We start from the raw sequence: 20,849 nt of genomic DNA, 5'->3' as shown, positions 1-20,849 counted from the left end.
TAAGTACTTACCACCTTCAAATTGAAAGGCTAATGAAAGCTCTCTGACTTATACCTAGATCTAGACATCCATAGTAGGATATAACATAAAACTGTAAAATACTGAACTGTGAAATGAGATACACTTTCCCGCCCCGCTCCCCCCCCCCCCCGGCCTTTTATAGTTTTCAACAAAATGTTACTTTGTCTGGTACAACACGTAGGTAATAGGAAATTTGTAAAATTTAATATTAAATGTCTGTGGAAGAGTGATGATACAATGTATTTGTAATTGTAGAAGTCTATAGAACACAGGATTCTAATATTTTTTGCTATAAACTCATATGTGCACCTCTGTAGAAAGCAACCTGTTGTATGACTGATATTTCCTTAAGCACTCAAGATAATGTGTTTCCCTAGAGAATGTTGTTCATTACGACATTTCATTTTTTATTGACAGTAAGTATTCTTCCAGCTCACTGAAAAACAAGTTTGGAATGCTTTACATGGAAATGATTACTTGCAGATACTGCCAAATTTTAGATATGTTTTCACATTACTAAAAAGTTTATGAGCTTCATCTGCCAGGAATAAAGACAGAGAAAAATGCTCTTACGTTAGTTTTGTATATTCCACTTTCTGTTGCTTATTGCCTTTTTTCATTATAGTGATCATTTTGCCACAGCAGTAGCTTCCAGTCTGTGAACACTGTCATATGTGGGCAATAGGAACGCCTGCCTTCGGTATTAACATTTTAGTAGTTTAAAGATTGATGATCCATGTTTATATAGGCAAGGTATCTCATCCTTATATTAAAGCTCATTTTGTAATAGAAATCTTTTTTGAAGTTATGTGTTTCTGTATGCAAATACAGAAACTCAAAAATACTATTTTTGCATTCACATATTTTCTTAATTTAAACTTCACCATCAGACAGCTGGTGAAAATTATGGCCATAGTAGTGCGAGGCAGATGGCAGATTTTTAAAGAGAAATCTTGTCTGCTTTAGGCACCCAACTGAATTGTTTCTTTTTACATCTATTCAGCTTTGCAGGACTCCCTTGACAACAATGGGAACATTGGGCATAGTAATATTTTGCATATGCAGGCTGAATAACTCTTATGCCAAATACTCTAAAAATATTTCTTACAGTTATTATTTGTCATAAAAACTATACTTGTGTAATTGTGTGTGTAAACAGCAGTTTCCTCAAGGAAACTGCTATTTAATGTCATATACAAAACAAAAAAAGTGAATGAAAGAATAGCAGGAACTTTTCAAAAAAAGGTGTTTTATCATGAAAAAAAGAAATATCCCTATTCCATATCTAAAATGGATCAAATACTAATCATTGACATAAATATAAATTGTAGTCAAATAAACAGAAGCAGATCCAAACTCAGTATCATACTATAGAAAACTGAGCAGCGAGACAGCATCTCTGTCTTCTCCTGCCAATAAATTGTTCTTATAATTTTCTGCCTTGAGTGTCTGTGTTTAAAGATGTTTTGAGTAACAAGCCTCATTTTGCAGGTCATTCCGAGAAGTAATGTCAGACTGTGAAGTGCTTTGTGTGATTTCCTTTCAGGCCAGCAAAAAGCATTAGGTTAAACAATTCTCCTGAAAGGCAATAGTAGAGAACAGAGAATATACTTTTAAATTGGGTCATGAAGTGTAACAGCTATGACAGCAGAATACTACTACTTTAGAAAGTAATAGTTGCCTCCAGTGTAAATGCTTAGAATGGAATATTTAACCAGCAAACTATTATATTTAATACAACTTTTGATCCATTCCTGAAGTTACAACTAGAGAAAACACGTGGTAAAGCCAGTTCTCAATAGAAGAGAACGCAGTCCAACATTTTCCTAGAATACTTGCACCATAAAAAATTTTATACTCCTCTATCCAGGGATTTGATAGTAATTAAGTATTTCTTCAAGAAGCACCTGAGATTTTAAGATTTAGGTTCTTAATCAACATTTCTTAATACAACTGCTGTACTCTACTATTTTTACAGTGCAGGAATGTTTCTGTTGGGATAAGTATCTCAGTTCAATATAACTATTCAAACTAAACTAAACCTGACTTGCAAAAATCAGATCTGTGATCTCACCTCTGAACTATCTGCAACATCTGCCACAGATATCCATGTTGGTTCAGAGTATATGCAAATTTAGCAACCAGTGTACCACTATTAAAATTGTGTTTTCTAAGATATAGAGATAAATACTAATAAATTCTAACGTAAGCCAATGGTACAAGTATGTCTGTAATCCTGACCACTTACCTTATTAACACCACAAACTACTCTTCTCTAGGTTTAAAAAATAAGTTTAATAGACAGTGGAACTAAGAGAACCTACTTAGCTACAGATTGGTATCTTGCATTTGATTGACTTTGCTGTCTGAAGCAGTATGTTCCCAAAATGAATGTTTTAAGTGAAGTTAGGACATCTATAAATATTTTAATCCGTGTGTGTTCTTTGGATGCAAAGTTCACACTAGCTTGCTTAGTGAAGCTGCGAATGTAATTTTTCTCCCCTACACAGCTGCCTTGCCAGAATTTATAATCAATAAATAGTGTTGTTTTGACTTTCTTTGTCTTTACAATTTCTTCCTTTAATTGGTCAATTACTTACAAAGTCTTAATGAAGAAAAACACACTGTTTCTGTAGGACATTAACATAATCAGACTCAACATAATGAGGTATCTGGTGGCATAATATTTAATCTTTTAACCTAAGACCCATTTTTTTTTTCTAGTTGAAGGTCTCTTTTTGATAATGCTAATTGAAAAAGTTTTCTTTGAAGGATATATTTAAACTTTTATTAATGAAACCATTCTTCATATCCAAATTGTAATTTATGGAAAATATTCCAAAAAAACCTCTAAACTCTCAAGTTTCCAGAATTGTCAAAAGAGGGTATACTGTTATTTAGAAACATCTAGTTGTTAAAGTTTAATCCTACATCCATGTTAGAAAACTTTTTCTTTTAAATTTAAGTTTTCAGAGAGGGATACCTGTTTAACTACACCCAAGGGCTCTCTTGAACTTTTGTTTTCATTTCAAGGCATGTTTAATAAATCTACCTTCCAGCTGCCTCTTTTACTCCAGATGATATAGAATAAAATGATTTCTGTATTTAATTCACCTGTAAATTAATTGGGAATCTGTGCAGGTTTTGGTGGGAATAATTTCAACTGACTCATCTTTCTCACTTAATTTAGCATGCAAATGATAGAGCTGATTCAAAGGAAAAGCTAAAAATATATCGTTTGAGGAGCATGGAGACCGAGTTCCAAGAGTTGATCAGCTTAATCTGCAGTGGAGTAACATTCAGAGCATCTGAGTTTTGTGTAATTTTTTTCTGTACTTTGTACCAGTACTTTTTTCTAGGAAAGAATTTTGTCTAGACCTAATTATACCAGGTTCCCACACTGCAGCAAATTAGAAATAAATCTTTTGTGAGTATCCATAATAAATATTATTCTGCTGAAGAGTTGACATCTATAGTTTATGAAAAAGTTCAGTTCCTCAGTTGTTAGATTTTTTGAAATTATTATATATAATGCAATCATTCAGCCATTTGGCTGTTGATTGTCTCCTCCTACTTCTTTTTTCTTCAATTCATTTTGTTTAGCCCTTATTGTAAATCTACAGCAAACATATATATTTTATGCTTCCAAATTCATTAGATTGCTGGGATTTTTATTGTTTGGTTTTTTTGTTTGTTTGTGGCTTTTGTTTTTGGTTGGTTTTTTTTTTTTAAATATATATTTGTAAAAAATGTTGATTATGTAAGACATGACTAATAAATACCCATATAAAAAATTAATTGATTTTGTAAGATCTTGTTGTTTCTTCAGGTTCTGAGAACTTGATATGGTGTGAACAAATCTCTTCCAAGCCTCCTTTACACTCCCTAACCACCTTGTTCACACATGCATATATATTTACTTATGAAGCTTTGTTTGTAAAATTAATTTTGTAGTTTATATAGTTTTAACTGTGTGGGTAACTGTTTAGTCTCTATTGATGTGCCTAAATCACAAGTACCAGTGTAATTTATTTGGTTTTGGTTTTGAGAACTAACTGCTGGGGCTGGTTTGGAAACGTGGCATTGTAACTGTGATACTGTATTCTGGTATGAGGATTGAAGAGAAAATCACGTGCCAGCTTTGTAGGTTGAAGAGTTATAACTTTTAGCAACCTCTCAGAAAGAGGTTGCATGTTATAAGATCAGAAAGAACAAACAGATATCCAAGAATAGTTTTTGATTGCATTGTAAAGCAAAATAGTTTTTTATATGCATAAAATGTCTTTAACTACTGCTAGTACTACCTAGCATGTTATAACTAGCATGTTATACTTAATCATTTCCTAAGAGAAGAAGTTGCTTAATGCTATATTGAAGAACTTTTTTTGGTATATTGTTAAGGTATATCACCACTGTTTGTCGTAAACTGTTTATGATGCTTTATTGGAGCTCTCAGATCACTTTTCTAAATTAACTTGAACATTGTTAAATAATCTTAGTAATAATCTTCCCCCTCCACCCCAAAAACTCCTGTGAGATTCCATTATTATAAAATATATGCTATTATAATTTGATGACAAACTCAACAAACTTAGCAAAAATTGTTAAATGTTATTATTAGGGTGATAATATACAAATCAAAAGAAGATACATATTTTGGTGGGGTTTTTTTTAATGATAAGGTTAAAGTTTGGAAATTTAAACATCCAATAGAGAAACTAGTCTTTTCACATTTTAGTATTTAAATCACACTTTGGGCAGTACATCTTTTTAAATGGTAATAGTTCGCAGGCATCTGTAGGCTTAAATTCTTGCATTTATTCTCATAGGATTGGGTTAATTAGATGGTGAATGAAACAGGACAGGTAGTAGAAAGTTGCAAACTACTTATTATGGTAGAGAAATAAAAAGATTGTTACATCAGTATGTGTAATTAAAGTGGGGGGGAAGTAAAAATGGGAAATATCAATTTTTTATTTTTTTTTTTGTGGAATGGTGATTACATTTTCAGTGAGAAGAACTGGTAAGAAGGATTTCTATGAATCCTTGATGGGATTCAACGGTCAGCTGATTTGATCATTACGGTGCCACTGAACTTATTTAAAGAGTATGGGGTTATGGTTCTATTTACTCTTAATTTTCTTGAAGTAGCTAATTAAGAACATGACTCAAAGCTGAATGAATCAATTAAAAAACTTCCTATGATTTTGCTAAGCTTTGACAGTTGTCTGTAAGGCAGTCAACATAACTTGGAGGCAGTATTTAAGACTTTTTATGTTGCATTTGATTACTTAAAAAACAAATGGATGTAATTCCTTGTCATGCTCACCTTCAGAAAAAAAAATAGTGGTGAGAGGGAATTTAAGTCTGTTGCAAGACATATTCCAAAATATACCCCAGAACTGCTTTTGGTGTTGCACCCTTTTGATTTTTTAAAGTTTGCTTTTGGAAGTAGAAATAAAAATCAACCATCAGAACAGTTCTACCCCGTGTTAACATATTCCATTGTCTTCTTAATCATGCCTTTCTCTTTGTACTGCCATCCAACACAAATATCTGTCCTGATGAAGTTCCTGTCTCCTCAGATCACAGGTTCCCACATACAGCTTTCTTAGGATACACGGTGTAATGCCTGTACAATTTCTATGCCCTCTACTGGATAGAAGATTCACATTTGTCCTGGGTACATAGTGTATTGTAATAGTCTTTCCTTCTTTTTATTGTTTTGACTTCTTCCTACACCTGTAATGTAAACAATTTAGGTAAAATTAGAATGGGTTTTCACACTAAAACAGAACTTGTTAAGAGTTAAAATAACTCTGTTATTTTTCAGTGTAGAGTAACTTTATTCGATAATACGCTTGCAACAGTTTTTTCACTTCTTCTATTTGTCTAGTAATTGGAACGGCTAAATTAGACTTTGTCGATGCCTGAAACTGATCTTTTTTCTAAGGCAGTGGGCCCCCTCTACTGTTAAACAGGAGTAAATGCTGTTCCATGGGGGTTTTTCTTAAGCGCTAGAGCAAATACGAGGATGACGACACAGGATGGTTGAAGAAAATGCAGTAATCAAGATCTCTGTGGTTTGGTTGGTTTTTTTTTTTCATTATGCAACATGGGATTATACGTAAAGATGAGGCATGGTATTTTCATTTTATGCATGTGATCACAATCTGTAGAGTTTCAGGGAAAATTAAAGGAAGCTTAAAGGACTTGGTGACTACTTGTCAGTTCTATAAGCTCCCATGTTGTGGCTGTAGAACTTTAGACCAATATTATTTTTCATCCGTACTTCCAACTGTGGGACATCATTGAGACTTCAGGAACTTTTTTTTTTTTGTGTAGAAATCTTATTTTGATGTTAAAATACTATTTTGAATAATATTCTTTTTACAATAAAAATTAACTTTTTAAAAATAAATTTGATTGTAGCACAGAGTGTCAGAGAGCCATGTTTTTACACGGATGGCTTAAAAAATATCTGGTTTTATTTTCTGGTACTGGTAAAGAAAAGAGACATATCAAGTACAGATTACTTACCTAATTACTGATGAATGATCTACAGAAATTACACTGTCAAATATGACTTTCTCTGGAACTGTTTCAGTTGTTTTAAGAGTAGTATCTTGGTGGTTTGTTGTTTTTTTTTTTTAATTAGTGAGAACATTAAAAGTTCCTTCATCAGTACTAGTAAAAGGATTTCTTAAGACATGATTTAACACCATAAAGGCAGTTTCTTATCTCTGCATGAATTTTCATATCTAGTAAAGGCAGCCTAGCTACATGAATTTAGAAGTCCTTTGAAAGACTCAGATTTTATTTAAAAAAAATAGAAAGGTATTTGTGAAAGGCAGTCTTGGTGATATGCAAAGACAAAGATTTCTCTTACCTATTTGTTGGCTCTTTCAAGTATGAAAATGTTGGAACGTCCTGATAAAAGGTTAGGAAGGAATTTTTGCTGTAGTATGTGCCCCATTAATAGAAGAAGGAAATGTAATTTTCTTAATTGTAGCCTGCAACAAACTAGCTGAATATCTGGTCCCTTTAAAACAGGAGAATGGGATTTGGATTACTATACACTTACTACAGTTAAAAATAGGAAGTACGTAAGAATCTGAGGCAATGTTGTAAGAAGTGCATTCAAGAGACTTTTATACAATATTTCTGTATTTTTTATGCAGCCCTTCATAAATACTTTTAAAGGTCAGACTTCTGCTGTGCAGTGTACTTAGGATGGCAATTCTGGGAGAGGAAAACAAATTTTTAAAATGCTTTATCTTCAACTGGTACTTTGAAAACAATAAAGCATTGTCATTAGGAATCTTTAAGAGCCTCTGGATTTCCTTAAGGATGATTGCATTACTATTATTTTTTAACCCAACTTGCATGTTTAATGGAAGTGGAGACAGAAGTGGTTTTTCCATTGACATAACTGCATTTCATATACACACAGGTCCAGATTTATTATAAAGCTACTGACAGTCCATTCAGAATTGAGGATAACTAAAAATCAGCATCTTTATAAGAAACGTGATTTGCAATAACTGCTACTGGGGAGTCATCACTATAAATTTTCATAATTTCATTATCATTTTCCAAAAATCTGTATAGACTTATATTCCTTTTACTCTCTCTTTCTTTCCTGGTACTTCAGCATATCTTGTTGTCCACTCTTGCAATAAAATTTTTTGTCAAAACTGCACTTTGAAAAGTCTTCTCTAGCTTTAAAGCATGTTTCTAAATTCCTTACTCTCACTTTCTATCCACAAGCAGACCTTATGCTTATTCTGATGTCTTCAGTTATCTATTGTTTTCTTTTGGCCAGCTCATTTTTTCCCTGCTGTAATACGCTGAACATGTCCATTCCTGTTATTCAACCTATGTTTTTCCTTTTTACCCTAACTATATTGTTGAATACAATTGCTGACTCTCTTTTTTCCACTCCACATGAAGTTAAAACTCAAATTACTCATCCTCAGATCTCTGCATTTTCCATTTCAGAAATTCTTTTCTGCTAGCTTTTCCCTCTTACATGTTATCATGGCTTTTAACTGTTAAATGGCTGAGCACTGTATGTCTCCAGTTGTTTGTGGAGACAGCAATGGTTCATCAAGGACAGAATTTCTTTTCTGACTTGCTTATTTTCTCAATAAGCAAGTTTTTAAGAGTAAGTCTTTAAGAAAAAGTGTAAGAACAGCATAAGCATATATAATGAGCCTACTTAAGACTTTCCTGTCTCCCAGCCAATTTCATCTGCAAGTCTTTCTATGCAGAATGTGGGTCCTATTGAGTTAACCACATGAAATGGATTTCTTTTCCATGAACTTGCCTAGTGTGTCCTTCAGCTCAGAAACTCTTTTTTATCTATAGCTGTTTTTCACAGAGTTCCACAGTTCAACTGTTTTGTACATAAGAAACTAAATTGTTCATCTTTGAACTTCATCCCCAGTAGCTTCATATCATGTCCATTTCTCAAATCAGAAATACGTATAACACATCCTTATACAAATCCTGTATTTGCCATTCTGGTTCTCTTATATATTTGCAGTGTGGTATCATGGGCTTAACCTAATTATGAAAATCTGTATTAATTTAAAAAAAACATTTCCTGGTCCACAATAATGAGTGATAGGACAGCATGCAGACTGATAGAGTTACATAGGTCAGAAAAGACTTTCTGAGACCTCTAGCCAGCCCCCTGCTAGAGCATGTTGCTCAGGGAATGTCCAGTTGAGTTTTGAATATCCCCATGGATAGACTTTCTACAGCCTCTCTGGGCAACACATTCCAGTGTTCGACCATCCTCATGGGAATTTTTTTTTTTGTGTATCCAATAAGAATATAACATGTTCCAACTTGTATCTACTACCGCTTGTCCTATATCTGTGCAGCTCTGCTATGAGTCTCACTCCATCTTCTCTACACCGTCCTGTAGACAGTAGTGAGATGTCTACTTAGTATTCTCTCCTTAAGGATAAACAAATCCACTTTTTTTAGCCTCATCTTTGTAGTCATTCTCTGTACTAGCTCCAGTATGTCAGTGTCTTTCTTTCACTTAGAAGCCCAAAAGAAAACCTGGTATTCGCTACGTGGTCTTAAAACAGAGAAAATCACTTCTCTCAAACTGCTGAGAGCATTTTGTTAATACAGTCCAGTATGTGGCCTTCATTGCTACAAGGGCACACTGTGGAAACTTATTAGCTTACTAATGAGTTTCTGTCCACCAGGAACCCCTGGTCTTTTCTGGGAAGCTGTTTTATGACTAGACAGAAAAATGCCTGTGCCACTGCATGGGGTTATCCACACTTTGCACTTACCATTGTTGAAATCACTGACACTCCTGTGCATCAATTTTTCCAGCCTGTTTCTGTCCAAAATAGCATCCTTGCCTTCCAGTCATCAACCGCCCCCAGTCTGCAGCCCTCTCTCTCTCTCTTGCAGATGCAGAAAACTAAGATTTAGTGGTAGACTGGAAATAGACATTAAAAACAGAAATTCAGATTTGCCAGTGCTCAAGACTAAGTGTGTCTGAACAAAGAAAGAAATCTTTTATTAATGGTTAAAAACTACTAGTGATTTCACTACTAAAAAATAGTCAAAACTGTGATGGTAAATGCAACCGAATAGCAACAAAGTGCAAAAGAGTACTTTCTTGCTAAGGTCAGTGCAAACCAAGAGTAAAAAATGGTGAAATAGACGTTGGTAATGAGCATTAGGGAGTTTTCGGGCACCTTAGTTTTTCATCCTCTCTGGATTCCTATGTACCCTACATGCTTGATTGAGTTGCTTCTGCAGTGACTTGTGTTTATTTACAGTGCTCTCAGAGGAGCTCATCTAGAAGCAGATTTTACAGTTTCAGTCTAGTGTCTGCCACTTTGCCTCTTGCATAGTTGACCTGTCATTCCTCCAATCCTCCAGTCACTTTAACACCCTGTGTACAAGAAATTACACCCTCAGTGCTTTCAATTTAATCAGTTTGAAAAAATGAAGTTCTGTGAACTGATTAGCCTCCTGCGAGGAAAAACACTGTGGGTTGAACACATTCCATGCTTCCCTGTATAGCTGATATGACAGGGCACAACATGTTTAACTTTGCTTGAAATGTACAAATTTTGCCCCTTCAGGTGGAAAGTACCGATCAAACCTTTTTTGATGACCAGTGATGATAAGCAGATGCAGTTCAATTGAGATGAAGTGTCACTGGTTGCGTTAGAGAGGTACTTGAATAAATCGCATTTGATTTAGGCTCTGCACTTTCCTTGAATTTGGGATGACCTTGCCAAGTCTTGTGTCTATTTTTATTCTCTACCAGAATTTCACTTTATCCAGTAAATGCAGGATTTTCTTCCATGCCACTCTTCTTCAAGATACATTCAGCAAAACCTGCCATTTATAATTTCTCCATTTAATACTCCATTTTAAACCCTGGATCACATTTTTAATCAAGTCCAGCCTTTCTCTTGTTGGAGACTGTAGGACTTGCAGCTGTGCCTCCCCTCATCTGTACTGCAGGTTACAATTTCTAATTGTGTCCAGTAGGCAAAAATTAAGAGGGGAAATGGCAGCTGCAGCATGGAAAATTGGAACAGCACTGTTGTGGTTTAACCACAGCTGGCAACTAAGCACCCCACAGTCTTTCACTCACTCCCCTGCCCCATCAGCAGGCGGGAGGGGAGAATTGGAAGAGTAAAGGTGGGAAAATTCATGAGTTTAATGGCACAGAAAAGGAAGTAACTAATAATGACTGTAACAATAATGATGAAAGAATTAGAATACTCGAAACAACTGATGCCCAGTGCAATTCCTCACCACTTGCCCATCAATGCTCAGCCACTTTCCAAGCAGTGGCCTCCAGCCAGCTTTCCTGCTAGTTTATATACTAAGCATGGTATCATATGGTATGACTCTTTGGCCACTTTGGGTCAGCTGACTTGGCTGCATTCCCTCATGACTTCTTGTGTGTCTCCAGACTTCTTGTTGGCTGTACATGAGAAGCTGGAAAGTCTTTGACTTAGAATGAACGCTACTTAGCAACTATTAAAATCATCAGTATGTGAGCAACATTATTCTCGTATTGAATACAAAACTCAGCACTGTACAGCTACTAGGAAGAAAATTAACTCTATCCCAGCCAAAACCAGGACAGCATTTGCCCCTTATTGTATACCATGTACATCATGTTGAGGTACTACGCTTTCCAAATAATCATCTTTCCTGTCTTCTGATAGATACACACAGATATCATTCCCTTAGTCAATGAAAACAATATAACCTCAAAAAGAATTCAGCTTTTTCTCAGTGGATTCTTTTGCCTTTGGTTTTAGAGTCACAGAATCACAGAATCACAGAATCACAGAACAGGTAAGGTTGGAAAGTACCACAGTGAATCATTTGGTCCAACCTCAAGCAGGGCTGCTCAAGGGTCATCCTAGACCTCATTGCAGAGGATTATGTCTGGTTCTTGAATATCTCCAGTGAGGGAGACTCCAGAAACCTCTCTGGTCAATCTGTTCCAGTATGTGGTCACCCATACAGTAAAGAAGCTTTTCCTTATATTCGGGTGGAACTGCCTGTGCATCAACTTCTGCCCACTGCCTCTTATTCTATTGCTTGGCACCATTAAGAAGAGCCTGGTTCCATCCTCTTGACACCCTCCCTTCAGATGTTTGTGTACATTGATGAGGTCCTTCCGAGTGGTCTCTGCTCAAGGCTGAACAGGCTCAGCTCCGTCAGACTTTCCTCCTAGGAGAGATGCTCCTGTTCTTTAATCATCTTTGTCGCTCTCTGCTGAATCCATTCCAGGAGCCCCATGTCTCTCTTGTCCTGAGGAGCCCAGAACTGGACACAGCACTGCAGGTGAGGCCTCACTAGGGCTGACTAGAGGGGCAGAATCAGCTCCCTTCACCTGTTGGTAATGCTTTTCCTAATGGACCCCAGGATACCACTGGCCTTCTTGGCCACAAGGACACACTGCTGGCTAACAGACAACTTGTTGTCCACCAGGACCCCCAGATCATTCTGCACAGAGCTGTGCTTTCCAGTTGATCAACCCCCAGCCTGTACTCATGCATGGGGTTATTGTTCCCCAGGCACAGGACATGCACTTGCCTTTGTTGAATTTCAGATGTTTCTTCTCTGCCTGCGTTGAGGTCCCACTGAAGGGCTGCACAGCAGTCCAGGATATCAGCCATTCCTCCCAACTTCGTGTCATCAGTGAACTTGCTGAAGAGACATCTGCCCCTTCATCCGAGTTATTAATAGATAAGTTAGACTTAATTAGATTCAATTAGACTTAGATTCAATACTGGAGTCAGTACTGAATCTTGGGGGACACCACTAGTAAGAGGCCTCCAACTTGACCCTGTGCCACTGATTACGACCCTCTGGGATCTGCTCTTCAGCCAGTTCTCAAGCAACTTCACTGTCCACTCATCCAATCCACACTTCGTGAGTTTGCCTATGAGGATGTTGTGAGAGACTGTGTTGAAAGCCTTGCTGAAGTTGAGGTAGACCATATCCACTGCTCTCCCCTCATCCGTCCAGGTAGTTGTTTTGTCATAAAAAGCAATCAAGTTGATCAATCATGATTTATCTCTAGTGACTCCATGTTGAGTACTCCTGATCACCTTCTTGTCATCCATGTCAATAGAGATGACCTCCAGAATGAGGTGCTCCATCCCCTTCCCAGGGATTGAGGTGAGTCTGATTGGCTGCTAGTCCCTCGGGTCCTCCTTGCCCCTTTTGAAGATTGGGATGATATTTGCTTTCTTCCACTCTTCAGGCACCTCTTCTGATCACCATGACCTTTGAAAGGTGATTGTGGGCAGCCTATGATGTGCACTTGTGATCCTCAGCACTTGTAGATGGCCCATCATGGCCCATGGACTTGTGGTTAGCAAGTTTGCTCAGGTGTTCTCTGACCTAATACTCCTCAAACAAGGGAAAGTCTTTCTTCCAACATTCCCTTACCCTGAACTCGTGGGTCAGAAAGACCCTGGTCAATACCTGAGGACTGGTATTGTCAGAGGAGATTGATGCAAAGAAGGTGTTCTGTAACTCTGCTTTCCTTGCATCCTGTTACCAGGCCTTTCCAGAAACCTCTGGGACTGCTTATACTTTGTTGTGGAGCTCCTCCAGTGGGTGTCAGGGTAATTAAAGTCCCTCACAAGAACTGTGACTTAGCAGCTGCTTCTATCCTCCTATAGAAGGCCTCATCCACTTCCTTCTCCTGATCAGGTAGCCTGTAGCAAACACTCATAACAGTTTCACCCTTACTAGTCTGCCCTTTTGCCTCGGTCCGCTGGGATAGGAGAAACTGGACCGGGCACTGCAATTAGGGTTCGGACGCAGTTGAGGTCTCGTGCTGCAATGCCAGTTTATTCAAGGGAAACAAGTGTTTAAAAAAACGCGGTTTGAGGGGTGGATTCCAAACTAGGGAGGTGCAAGAGATTGACAACTTAGGGAAAGATGTGGTAGGGGGACAGGGGAAAGATGGGTGGAACTCTCGGGTATCTGAGGGAGCTGGCTAATGGTAGCTCTCTCTGCACTGTGATAGCTACAGCTAATCAGTAACACAGGCGCGGGAAAACAGGGGAGAAGAGATAAACAGCTTTCAAAGGGGAAGCCTGAGGGAGAAATAGGGACAATATGGAGGTACAGCAGGATCTATAAATTTTGACAATAAACCGGGGTGTACAAGGGTTCATAAGCACACAACAGCAAACTGGGGAAAAACTGCTAGTCTGCTGGGTGGATTATTCAGTGAGTAAAAAGTCCATTCAGATTCCATTAATGCTTTTCCAGGCCACATATCTCTCCCATTCTGTCTTTTCATCCATCGCACCCTTTTATCCTAACCCATAAGTTCTTGACTCACTCATCATTCACCTCAAGAACAGAGCTTGATATATTCCAAGTGTTGTCTCACACACATGACAACTTCACCACTGCGTCTTCCTTGTCTGTCTTTCCTAAGCAGTGTGTAGTCCCTTTCTTTCATTATCCTAGTCTTAGAGATTGTTCCTGTTCCCATTTGAAGCCAATGGACATAGACAAAACCTCTCTATAGTAATAGTTTTGGCCAGTTTATAAGGTGATCTTAAAGGTCTGCTAATTATGTTTGCTTCCTAAATATATTAGTTTTCTTTACCTTACAGACTGTTGCAGTCCTTTAGAGTATCTGAGAGCAGCCACTACTCACTTTCAGAATTAAACATATTTTTTTCTTCTGTAATTATATTTACCATACAATATAATTCTGTAAATTATTTGGGATGTCTCTAGTTATATGCACTAAAAAAATTACCTTTGTTTCCATTGTTGTTTAAGACAGTTATCTTTTTCTACTGTGCATCTTTAGTTTCTTGCAAAAACAGATCTCCTTTTATACAAAAAAGGTATAAGCCATATGCAACCAAAAGGAGTTTTAAAGGGTTTTTTCCATGTACTTCAGAAGAAAGTAACAGTATGTAAGACTGCAGGGTGGAATTCTACAAGACAGAATTAAATTTCCATTTATATCCACAAAATATTTCCTGAAACCATTTAAGTCCTACTTAAGATGGAGAAAGGCATACTATAGAATTGACAAACACGCGAATACCTACAGTTGATTCCAGAAAGATTTATGAAAATTGTACTTTCTGGAGGAACTCTATAAAGGAAAAAAAGTTAAAGTATCACAATCACAAGCTTTTCCATGCAAGGAAGGAACTTTTTTGCCCAAAAACTTGTTCAGTGTGTCAATTCTTATTAACATTGTAGAAAAAAATTCTTTGTGTTGTTTAAATTCCAATCCTTAAAAATCTGTAAAGTGACCAGTTTATCACCTATCAAAAAGATACAGAAATTACTCTAAGTGAATTGTGTGAGTGGTTATTTTTTAAAGTCTTATTTTATTTTCTACTTAAAATTTTAGGAAGTTCAAACTTCTAAAAACCAATTTACAATAACAAGCTTGAATTGAAACATTTAGGAGTTAATCATCTAAACTCTGAAGCATCCTGTGGCCTTTTAAGTAGCTATGATTTCTCTTTTAGTATACTTATTTTTTGCCATTAAGTAGTAGCTCATCTCCAATGAATTATGTAATCTTACTGTAGACTTTCAGACTTGTTTTTCTTGTTTTTAACCTCTCCCAGTTTTATAAATATTTCTTTGAGTTCCTCTCAGATTTTAATGCATGTTCAAAGTAACAAATTACTTGAAATATAACAGATGGTCTAGATTCCTTATTAAGTAAACTTTCTGTGCATGTGTCTGACCTCACAGACATGTACTTGTTTATTTGCACATTATACTCTGGTTTAACCCCCATGTTTAGAGGACCTGGGTTAAGTCTAGTTTGGCAAAGCATATTGCCCCTGTTAGATTGAGAAATAAACTCTAAAGTTTAGGAATTTGGAATGTCGATGTACTGAGTCTGATATTCTGAAAAGTTTTTATTAGGAACTCCTCAAGAATAGAAGTGCTCTAGAATTTTAAGTGACAGGAAATAGTGGTTTAGTGGTAAAAATACCAGACCAACTCTGTGTATTCTATTCCTCTTCTTAAAATGTCCTTCTAAATATATGTCTATTTGATTATGATTTGGAAAGTTGACCTGATTTAGTCTTTTAATACCATTTTAGGTACACTTGTTTTGTTAGGATATTATTATAAATGTACTTAGATCAACTTTACAGATTGAATACAGCAGCCTAAAATTTCCTTGGAATATTTAGAGGTGCACATGTTTCCCATACCTTTGTCTACTACAGAGGTGGATGCCTGATGCCTCTATGCTAATTGCAACTAATCCCCTTTTTAGTCACCTGTTGGCAGTTCTGTGGTACCTATGGTCTTCTCAGCAGGCCATGCACATAACTGCTACAAAAACAGCCTGATGAGCACTACCCTTCACTTGGCAAATCTATGAATATCATCCCAGCTCTTTGAGAATGTAACAATAGGCAGATATTGATCTTTGCTGACACATAACATTTTACTGAGACTTTCAATCCCCTGATAATTTCTTCTTTCAACTTTTTCTTTCTCACTACTATGCTCTTCAATTCATGCATTAACCCCTCCTTCCAAATAAGAATCATATTGTCATCTAAGATTCTTATTTTCTACTTTATCTAGAATGAGAATTCTCCCCAGTCACTATTCTGTGATTTGCTCAAGGAAATTAAACCATGGTATATGCAGTCATTCTTCAAAATCACCTCTAACCTTTTCTTCTTTTCTCGCTACTTCTGCACAACTCTCAGGTGCTCTAGTACCTCAGAATGGTCTGACCTTACAGCTGGTCCTGCTTTGAGCAGGAGAGAGGACTTGATCACCTGAGGTCACTACCAATTTGAATTCTTCTATGATCCTGTGATACTGATCTGTTTGCTTTCAAAGATGTACAGAGGGTTGTTTTTCCCTTGCATTCCTGTGTGTCTGGAATTCTCTACTTGGTTCCAAGTAAAATATTTTAATGACTTCTTTTTTCATATTTTATCTAAAAAGAGGTCTTTTGCTCCTCTTGAGTAAGCAAGAATCTGAGAGTGACAGCATTTATACTATAATAAGAAAAACTCCATTCAAGGTAATTTAAAATAGACACAATCACATAATACATTTTTTATGTTGATTAGTAGTTATAATATTAAAGTAGCTCTATCATACTCTGTGTTCAAAGTAGTTGTAACAATGAAATTACTTTTAAATACTTGTTTAGTCTTCTATGTGAGATCAAATACTTGTTTAATCTTGCACAGTATTCCCTGCAGAACCAATTAACTTACTCTCTTCTGTATGCTGCAGCTCAGAAAAAGTCTATAATTAACAAAAAAAGACTTTAAGCCTACATTTTTAAAATAGAATTATCATAAGGTACATACTTCATAAGAAAGTTTATGAAAAGTACAAGAATTGAACACTTGAACTTCATTTTTTAGTATCTTTAAGCTATCACTGGAGGAGAATAAAAGTTATTGACACTTTTAGTTTTTTTTTAAAATATTGAATCTCTTTTATTAGAATATTCTAGTGAGCTTTATAATGATTTAGTTATGTGTATAGCAAGTAGAAGTAAATCTGATCTTGATAGAACTTCTAGCTATGAACTGTGACTATGCAAAACCTGCAAAATTAGATCTAACTTAATACCTTAAAATAGGACATACAACATGTACATGCTTAAAGTACTATCAGTATTAATTTTTGGAAATCAGGTTATGGTAGTTTGGTCTGGGCCTTCCTTGGTGACCAGTTTGTAACCAAGGAAGGGTCCAGATTTACCAGTATTCCCTACGATTTTTACGTAAACTGGGCTATAAGAAGAAAGGAGGAGAGGCCTTCGTTCTCTTTCCTTCTGGCAGCTTTCGAGGTGCAGGTTCCCTGCTGTTGAGTCTGTCATGTTGGGGAGCGAGGCCTGGTAAGGCCTTGTCGACCTTGGGAGGCGGAGGTTGCCAGCGATCATACCAGAGCGGCTCTCGGTTGTCCCAAGGAGAGTAGTGAGATATTTCTTTGCTAACTCTTTTAGTTGCTAGATATTGGGCTACTAATCAGGATATATATATTTTTTATTTTGGTTTTGTTCCTTCTCCCTTCCCCCTTCCCTTTCCTTTGTGAAATTGTATATATATTTCAATTGTATATAACTGTAACATAAGTGTAAATATATTTATATATATATTGCTATAGCTGTCTCTCTTGTTTCGGGTTTTTCTTGATTGTTTTTCTCCCTCTTCTCCCTGAGGTTTGGGGGCAGGGGGGGACGGGGCTTCTTGTGATAAGGTTTGGAGACTTGGCAGGGAGCCAGCTTCAAACCATATCACAGGTATATATCAGATTTCAAATATCCTTATTTCAAAAGAAGCAGTAAATATTTCTTTTGATGGAATTTCATAGACCACTTTCAGTGATTTCATTTCTCTTCCTTCGCTAGGGAAATGAAGTCTAGGGAACTAGAGAAGAGCCTAGAAAATGAACTCATTAACTCATTAGAAAAAAAATAATTTAAAAATACCTTTTTTTGTTATTTTGATTACAATCCCTAGAGCGGTTTTTGGAATTTTACCCTACGCTTTCTTAATGTGTGTGAAAAACACATACTGTGATTTTTACCTGAGGAAGTTTTTCAAACGAATAGCTGACAATGTTTTTCAGTTTTGATAATAATTTTGGTGATCTTTGTGGGAAATTTAGATATATTTTTATTAAAACATAGTCCAGTAGGGCTGTTCCTTAATTAATATTTATAGAAAAAAAAATTGTCTTTTTTTTCAGCATGTGGATAGACACATTAAATTGCAAATGCTAGTTTTTCCTCATGGAATAGTTTTCCTTCAAGGCTTTATTCTAGCCCCTGGGTAGACTACCTCATGCAACTGCCATTTCTCTTTGTCTTCTCCTGATTCCCGACTCTTAAGATAAGCATTTTCTCTAACTCGCATAGTGGTTATTTGATATTGCTGGAAGTTAGATCTCTTTATTACAGTGAAGACTGTTCATGTTTCTAGTCTATAATAAAATCAGTCCACAGGCTTTCATTTAACTTTATGAGCATGCTTGAGAGTATTCATAGCATATCTTTTTTCTTTTGAGGGGGAGGGGAAGAGGGGCAGGCATATGTCAAGATAATGTGTCTGGGGACATGAACCATCTACATTGAGAAATTTAACCTGTTAACCCAGTAAAGAAAAGCATTTCAGTTAGCTATTCATGCCAATGGTGCTACTTTATAATGACTGGGTTCACTTTTCCTGTTAAAAGGTTTATCCTCATGTTCTATATGCATTACATATTACCTCTTTGCAAGTGTAGCAGACCCACTCAATACCTGTAACGCAAGGTGTCAAGCTAATGGCCCTTGTTGACTTAATTCTAATATGTTTAAGAACAAGAGCAATAAAACTGCAGATCTGTGGACTAATGTTTTCCTCTTCCATAATAACCTTTGAAGCATAGTGTAACTTCAAACATGATCCCAGGGCCACTATAATAAATGTTAATGGTCTTACTGATGTCATTATTTCTTGATCTCCAACAGGTCAGTTTGACTAGTTTTATAAAGTCACTGCAGCTATTTGAAGGCCGTGCTTTGGAACAGACATCAGATGGCAGTATTTCATAGCATAAAAGAACATAGCTCTAGTTATACAGTCTGTATTATTTGAAAAAAAATTATTTGATTATTATGGAATTGCTATTGTTTTTTAATAAATAAAAAAAGAATAATATACTAATATAGTTTAATATAGTATACTTTTATTTTGTCTGGGTTGAAGCCCAGTGCTGTGTGTACCTCTCTTCCAATCAGAAAAGGCGTGGAAGCAGTTGTTGTGTTAGTTATGTATTAGTTATGGTTTAATCAAATTATTTTTATGTCTATGAATTAACACTTCATTTCCAGTTTAAATTTTACTTTTAATAAAACATAGCTTAAAATTTTGGTTTTGTAGTTTTAATAATATCTAGGCTTTATTCTATATTTGGTCATTGTTAATTTTTACATCGTGATAAAATTTTTAATATAAAATTTTAGAAAAATACACAAAAACATAATGCACAGTGATTTCTGCATTCTATGGTGCTGTTCAGTGTTGAGCTAAATTTGTAAGAACTTTATTATCATATTTCGCATATGACACAGTACAGTTAAAACTTGTCTACATAATGGGGCTGACACCTGATAGCAGTGTCATTCTTAATGTAAGTTGACCTTTCTGTTGCTGTTCTACTCTACTCCTGTCAGCATCACGATGTTCCCTTTATAATCCTCATCAGGAATTGTGGCTTCAGTGCTAAGTACAAAGTTGATTCCTCTCCATTGTGACAGAAGGCTGCTTTTGCAGTATTTCTGATTTTACTGCAAGACAGAAAACACTATTTGCCTTTCACACCTGGTCATACAATACCAGTCAAACACCCTTCACCCTAATGAAAGCCAGGATACTGTGTGCTTCAAAAGGAAATTGTTGTTCACAAAGGAAAACTGGATTCTAAGACAAAGTACATATGTTACAACAATGAAAATTATATGAAACCAGTGTTCTGATAGTTTTTAGTATCTCCCCCTAAACGTTGATTCTTTTTTCCTGTAGGATGAATAGGAAGTATGGTTATAACTGAAAAGATTGTTGTTGTTGTTATTGCTGTAAGTCAAAACTTTAAGCAAATATTAACCTACCACCAGTCATTACAGTTCTTTGTCCACTATGAGAGAGTTATCAAGATAGTTGAACATGCTTATAAAATTTTTGTCTTTCAGGGTAGATGAAGTGAGTTAATTAAAAATGAAAAAAAAAATGTAAAGTTCAGGTTTGATTGACAAAGGTGTCAATTGCACAATGCCATGAAAATAAATATATTTTAAAAGTGAAATTAGATAGCTGTATGCATTGACCAAATAAACGCAAGTAGTTTTGCCTTTTTATCTTTTGGAAGTTCTCTTTGAATATCTTTTGATAGTTTATCTCCCCACCAGCTGTGAATAGAAAAGAGGTATTTCCTTAGTTCAAGTAGTGGTCATAATATGATGAAATACTAAAATAAGAACATCTCCTTAAACAGATACTAGTAGCTGCATAGCCTCATTTCAGTTTATGTGCATATCTTAAATATTTGGTTTGTTTTCCTGGAAAGTACAAGGTAGCATGTATTAGACTTTCTTTAAAGCATTTAAAAACTGGTTGCAATAAACTGACTTGGGAGCATGGAGGAGAAGGAAAAACTAAACCCTTTTACACCATTTAATTGTAGCATTTCCTAGTTAGCTTAAGAGGAAAAAGTTTGGAATCCTGAATTTTTCATGGGGACTACAAAGATAAATACTGTAGATCCTTGAAAAAATA

At 36.0% G+C, this 20,849-nt stretch overlaps 1 protein-coding gene across 1 annotated transcript in view; it reads left to right on the top strand.

Moving 5' to 3' along the window:
• LOC116780155 (cAMP-specific 3',5'-cyclic phosphodiesterase 4D) overlaps positions 1–20,849 on the top strand; it is a 394,135-nt gene that overhangs the window by 20,026 nt on the left and 353,260 nt on the right. The gene's annotated exons all lie outside the window — the stretch shown is intronic.

The sequence above is a fragment of the Chiroxiphia lanceolata genome, chromosome Z, assembly GCF_009829145.1.
Source record: "Chiroxiphia lanceolata isolate bChiLan1 chromosome Z, bChiLan1.pri, whole genome shotgun sequence".
In the NCBI taxonomy this organism is placed as follows: Eukaryota; Metazoa; Chordata; class Aves; order Passeriformes; family Pipridae; genus Chiroxiphia; species Chiroxiphia lanceolata.
This window is presented reverse-complemented; position numbering and strand designations above follow the sequence as displayed.